This window comes from Saccopteryx bilineata, chromosome 3 (assembly GCF_036850765.1).
Source record: "Saccopteryx bilineata isolate mSacBil1 chromosome 3, mSacBil1_pri_phased_curated, whole genome shotgun sequence".
Taxonomy (NCBI): domain Eukaryota; kingdom Metazoa; phylum Chordata; class Mammalia; order Chiroptera; family Emballonuridae; genus Saccopteryx; species Saccopteryx bilineata.
Genome location: NC_089492.1, coordinates 240,400,689 through 240,407,154, shown reverse-complemented (window position 1 = coordinate 240,407,154; position 6,466 = coordinate 240,400,689).

Below are 6,466 nucleotides of genomic sequence, written 5' to 3'. Positions count from 1 at the left end.
CACCCTCAGTGCTGTGTGTAATTATCCCTATGTGAAAATGAATTCCACATGAATCTTCTGAGGAAAGCAGAGCCTTTTAACGTATTATTTTATTCCAAATGCGAAGTGCATTATTTGATTCATTAAAGAAGATTATAGTGCAAAGAGACTAACCCCAAGCTGGTGAAAACTTTTCAAATTAACATCCTAGGAGTTTCATTGTTGGCATAAGTTTTGCTTAACTGGGGGACCTGCACATACTGTGAAATACAAATGGATCAGGAAAAAGAAATGAGGAGATGTGTTTATCACTTATGAGACTTCCTAGTATTTCTGGACAAGAAACCTTGATTTCAGCCAGATCTTAGCTGAACAAAGGAAGATTATTCTTGTTGTTTCCGTGAGTGTCAAGCTGCATAATCTCCACTGGCAAAAGTAGCATAAAATACAAAAGGTAAGAAGTTCCCATGGGATGTTTGAAGATAAAGGTTCTCTCCTTGATGTATAGCACTTTAAATAAGTTAGGTACATATGGAAATTTGTTAAATAATTGAATGCTAACCCTGATTTAAGCCAAATCCCAAACCTGGGCAACTGAAAACTATTGTATTTCACATGGGTCACTAATTGTATCCTTCTCGTCGTTTATTCACTTATCCAACTTATTTTTGTCCAAAGCTTCAGTAGTTACTATTCTAGACACTTGGAAAATGGTATTGAATAAAACAGGCAAAAATCTCTGTTCCCTTAAAGATTACATTCTAATGAGGAGTGATATAAAACAAACAAGATACACAAGTACTATATATATAGTACAGTAGATAGTGGAAGATAATAAAGAGATGAACAGAGTAGGTGAGGGGAATAGGGGAATGGAGAAATGGCCAGGAAGCCTTGTAATTTTTTAGAGCATAACTAGGAAGAGCTCAGTTAGATGATGACTAGGATAACTCTTAATATAATAGAACTGTTCCTCAATATTTCTGATTTTTCTTCTCAGCACATGATTATAACATTGCGTTGAGGAGAGACAAGAGGTATTAAATATTTGTTGAGGAGAATGGGAAAGTGAATGGATGAGAAAAAATACTATGATTGCCAGGCAGCATTAAAATGAGTAAAAACAAGGCCCTGGCCGGTGGGCTCAGCGGTAGAGCGTCGGCCTGGCATGCAGGAGTCCCGGGTTCGATTCCCAGCCAGGGCACACAGGAGAAGCGCCCATCTGCTTCTCCACCCCTCCCCCTCTCCTTCCTCTCTGTCTCTCTCTTCCCCTCCCGCAGCCGAGGCTCCATTGGAGCAAAGATGGCCCGGGCACTGGGGATGGCTCCTGGGCCTCTGCCCCAGGCGCTAGAGTGGCTCTGGTTGCAACAGAGCGCTGCCCCGGAGGGGCAGAGCATATCGCCCCCTGGTGGGCATGCCGGGTGGATCCCGGTCAGGCGCATGCGGGAGTCTGTCTGACTGCCTCCCGGTTTCCAGCTTCAGAAAAATAAAAAAAATTAAAAAAATAAAAATAAAAAAATAAAATGAGTAAAAACAAGAATTGAAAAGAGACCAATGAGCATTGTAGTGTGGTTTTCTCAGGCCACATCGAGCTCTGTGGGAGCAGGCCTGGAGCAGGGGGAGAGGGATTTACATGTGTTGGTGTTTTGCCACAGTAGTATGATGAGCATAAAAAGGGACAGAGCAGGTTAATGCAAGGGTGTGATGATGCTGTAATTAGCAATGGAATATAAGCTGGCCAATAAGGGAAGGGAGGAAGTAATCAGGGAAAGTTATTAAGAAAATGCATTGGGATCAAGGTACTTAACAATGTACCATCACTAGAAAAGGTGCTTCACATTAATTAATGCTAACTCACAACAACCCTACAAAGTAGGTATTATAATTCCAAATTTATAGATTGCTAATAGACTGACCTCAAATATTGTGACCACATGAGAAGCCATGAGAGAGATTTAAAATTCTATCAGTTATTTCAATATCCAAATATATAATACATATATTCAATATCAATAACAAGTTTATTTGACTCTAGGAACAATGAAGAAGCAGGGAAGCACTTACAGATCTTGAGGTTTGGCCAAGGAAATGCAGAACCCAACCAAGAGGCTGACTTGGCAAGAGTGACAGGCTTCCTAAAATATAGAAATGTGTACAATTTGACTCCAGGGAAAGGGTGACACAAACAGCTGCATCTTGAAATTGATCTGCAACTATAAATAAAGTTCAACACATCCAAGCAGAGTCAACAAGAAGAATCCAGTCAGCATCTGGCTGAAATTTCTACATAGGAAGTAAACTCAGAAACCCAACCCATGTTTACATGGGAAGATACGAGAGTTTTCTAAGTGAGGGACGAGAGGAGTCACTCCAGCTATCAGGGGTAGTCAACCTTTTTATACCTACCGCCCACTTTTGTATCTTTGTTAGTACTAAAATTTTCTCACTGCCCACCGGTTCCACAGTAATAGTGATTTATAAAGTAGGGAAGTAACTTTACTTTATAAAATTTATAAAGCAGAGTTACAGCAAGTTAAAGCATATAATAATAATTACTTACCAAGTACTTTAGGTTGGATTTTCACAAAGTTTGGCAGAATAAATCTTTATAAAACAACTTACTATAGTTAAATCTATCTTTTTATTTATACTTTGGTTGCTCCGCTACCACCCACCATAAAAGCTAGAACACCCACTGGTGGGCGGTAGGGACCAGGTTGACTACCACTGAGCTAGCTGAAGCTCCAGGTTGAAATAACCGCAGTGACTTTCAGTGATAGCTAAATAGGCAAATATAGAATTGTTTAACATCAATATTTCAGGCTAAGGGATCTATGCACATGTTATATATCTCTAATGTTTACTTTATATGACCAGTAGAGTGACAATATTGGAACTCCAACTTAAATTATGTAATCGAATAATTAATTATTTTTTATTTTAATTTAAAGTATCACTAAGTTTATTTAAGTGCTGCGGTTTCCCATATTTATAAGTTTAATTTATTATACAGTACTTACATATGGGGTTTTTTTAATAAGAGGAAGTTTTATTTGTTGTCAGACAATTCCTTAAGGAAAGAATCAAATATATTCTACATATAAATGTAATAATACTTTAACATATCAGAAGATGTTCAATGAACTCAATTTGTAATGAAATCAAACTTAGTGATAGGTCCTCTCCAAGGTGATTAAAATTTGCTAGACTTATAAATATATTAAAATTTAAAGTCAAACTTAAAAACTTAAGAGAAAACCCATTTTCACTTTGTAACTTTAAAATTAAAAAAACTAAGCCTCTGACTGGCCTTCTTGTGTACTAAAACTACCCTTGAGGATACCCCAAAGTGCTATGAACACAAATGAGGAAACTGAGGCAGTTAAGTGGCAGAGCTAGATTTGATCTCAAGTTGGCCAGCTGCAAAAACTCATGTTTTTCTCATCATTCTTCATTGCCTTCCCCTGACAAATAATTAGACAACAGTAACGTACAATTAAGATAAAAATTTGAAAAGAAGCGTTCTTTCTTTTTCCCATGTCCTGCATTGCCCCAGGGTTATAATTATATCATTACCCAATGGTACAGATTGAGGCAGAGTAAGTGTTTAAATATTGGGCTGAATTAGTATGACTTTAATTATAACATACCCCGAAATGGCTTTTCTTACTAACTTCCTAATGTTGGCATGTGTGTATATATACTTTGCCAGTTTCTCATAAAAGTAGAGTATAAATAGAATAAATCCAATAACCTGTGGCAGATTATTTTAAATGATCAGCATGTTTGTTTTATAGATAAACTAGAGCTTCCTGTCCTTAAGCTTTTTCTTTAGATTGGTTCTATATGTCCCTAGGGAGAGGGGTTGCATGCAGGAGTGTTCTCCTTTAACTATTCTAATGAAAACAAAATCCAAATCTCCAAACAGATAAGATATGATTATTCTCATTAGCAGCCAGCATATTGAAGCTCCACTCAGAGCACTCAGCCCTGTTATAAGCGCTGCACTCCAAGGACCCAACTAATTCTTGCAGAACTCTTTTATATTGCTCTGTCTATAGCTTCTTCAGCAGGACCTGTCTCCCATTGTGTCTGCATTTTCTGTTAACAAGGAGGGATGCCAGCAAGGATTGTTGAGGGACACAATCGGTGGCCTTCCCAGTAACCATCAAAGCCATGCCTCTTTGTTAACATATTTCCAGTGTCGCTCAGGTATCAGACAGGCTGCTTAAGGAAGAGCTTTGATTATTCCAGTCCTTTTCACCTGTGAGAGATAGGTATAGAGGTGGACATGAGGCCTAGTTTTAGCAATAAGACATAGGGTAAGGCTGCAGTGGTGGATAGGTGGCTTCTAGGAAAGACTTCTTTCCTGGTAAAAGAGGGAGTGCTGTGAGCAAAAACTGCTCCGGCTATGCTCTCCTTCCTTTTTTTTTTTTTTATTTCCTTTTTAATTTTTATTTTATTTATTCATTTTAGAGAGGAGGGGGAAGGGAGAGAGAGAGAGAGAGAGAGAGAGAGAGAAAGAGAGAGAGAGAGAGAGAGAGAGAGCAGAGAGAGAGAAGGGGGGAGGAGCAGGAAGCATCAACTCCCATATATGCCTTGACCAGACTAGTGTAGGGTTTTGAACCGGCAACCTCAGTGTTCCCAGGTCAACGCTTTATCCACTGCGCCACCAGAGGTCAGGCTATGCTCTCCTTCCTGATGGGATGCTGTCCTTTAGACAAGTGATGCTTGAAATTCCAGCAGCCAGCTTGGAATTGTCCAAGGTAAAATTTCCACTTGTACTTGCCTAGGAGATATCAAAATCTGTTGTGTTTCATCACAACTGGTTCTAAGCCACAGAACTTGTCAAAGGACCATGAACTTTGAGAGACCTGAGGAATCAAATCCCTACTGGACTGAACTCAAGACCCTTTGCTGACCAATGAACAGTTGAGACTGGTTTTAAGAAAGCATGGACAGGCTAATGGATTTACTCTGTTCTATACAGAGTACTTGTTTTCAATCCTCAGCCTCCATGAACTTCTCCTTTTCATACTATGGTGTCTTTGTTTTATTTGCTTACATGACCACAGGGGAATCACAGAACTGATTCTTTGGCTCCCTCATCCAAGATGTTTCTGAACCAACCCTGAAACCACCACTGCTAGATGGCTTGTCAAGTGAACCTTAAATATCCTATGTGATAAGAGAGATGGACAAACGACACCCTGGGTATCAGGAAGTAAAACTTGACTGGGACGCAGCCACGCTCACTTGTTCGTGTATTGTCTACGGCTACTTTGGTGCTACAGCAAAAGAGTGGAGTAGTCGCCATCAGGACAGCATGGCCTACAAAGCCTGAAATGTTTACCATCCAGTTATTAACAGAAAAAGTTTAATAACCTCAGTTTTAAGTGCTGTTAGCTGCATTTATTTGGTCCATCATACTGAATGCATGCCCAAATGGTACAGCTACATTATGACTACCTCTTCCAGCCCCTAGATTCTCCCAGTAAGATCATGGATATTCCCACATACACTGTCTGGTGGAGCATGGACTGAATCTAATACCTATCTGATCTGAAATCTTGTACAATGGACCTCACTACTATCCAGGCATCTCAGCTCCTTTTCGTTTTTTTAGGTCTGTCTCAATAGAAACAGCACACACTTAGTCTGGAAAATTCTTAAACTCTTCCCTTCCTCTTGGCTAGCTTCTATTCAACTTTTCTAGCTTAGCTCAAATGCCATTCCTTCAAGAAAAGATTCTCTGACACACCAAATTGGTCATGTCCTCATTTTATGTTTTCATGGGGCCATAAATTTCCCTGTCATCATACTTACCAAAAATTATAATTAGGCATGAATTGTGTAATTAGTTTTTATTCATCCCATTCTTATTCAAAATGAAAGCTCCCTAAGTGCAGGGGCTATCTATCCTTTTCATGTTTATTCCTCGAGCCTAGAACATGACCTCATTTATAAAACACACAAAATAAATATGTGGTACATGAGTGAGGCATAAGTGAATGGAATAAATAGTACAAATCATACTTTGAACCCACGTGAAACCTTATGTCTTTTACTGGACCATGGTCATCTTTCAGAAAAATATACGCAATTCAATTGTGCTAGGTTTGTGTGTTTTGATGAGTCTGAAAGTGTCATTAAAAATGTGTCAAAATCTGGCCCCTCAGACACCCAATCCAGCCATCATGCTTCTCATTTTTGTAAGATGAAATGTCAGTTGCCTAGCCTGGCCCGGCAGTAGTGCAGTGGATAGAGTGTTGGCCTGGGATGCTGAGGACCCAGGTTTGAAACCCCGTGGTTGCCGGCTTGAGTGTGGGCTCATTGGGCTTGAGCATAGGCTTACCAACTTGAGCATGAGATCATAAACATGACCCCATGGTCACTGGCTTGAGCCCAAAGGTCACTGGCTTGAAGCCCAAGGTCGCTGGCTTGAGTCCAAGGTCGCTGACTTGAGCAAGGGGTCACTCACTTTACT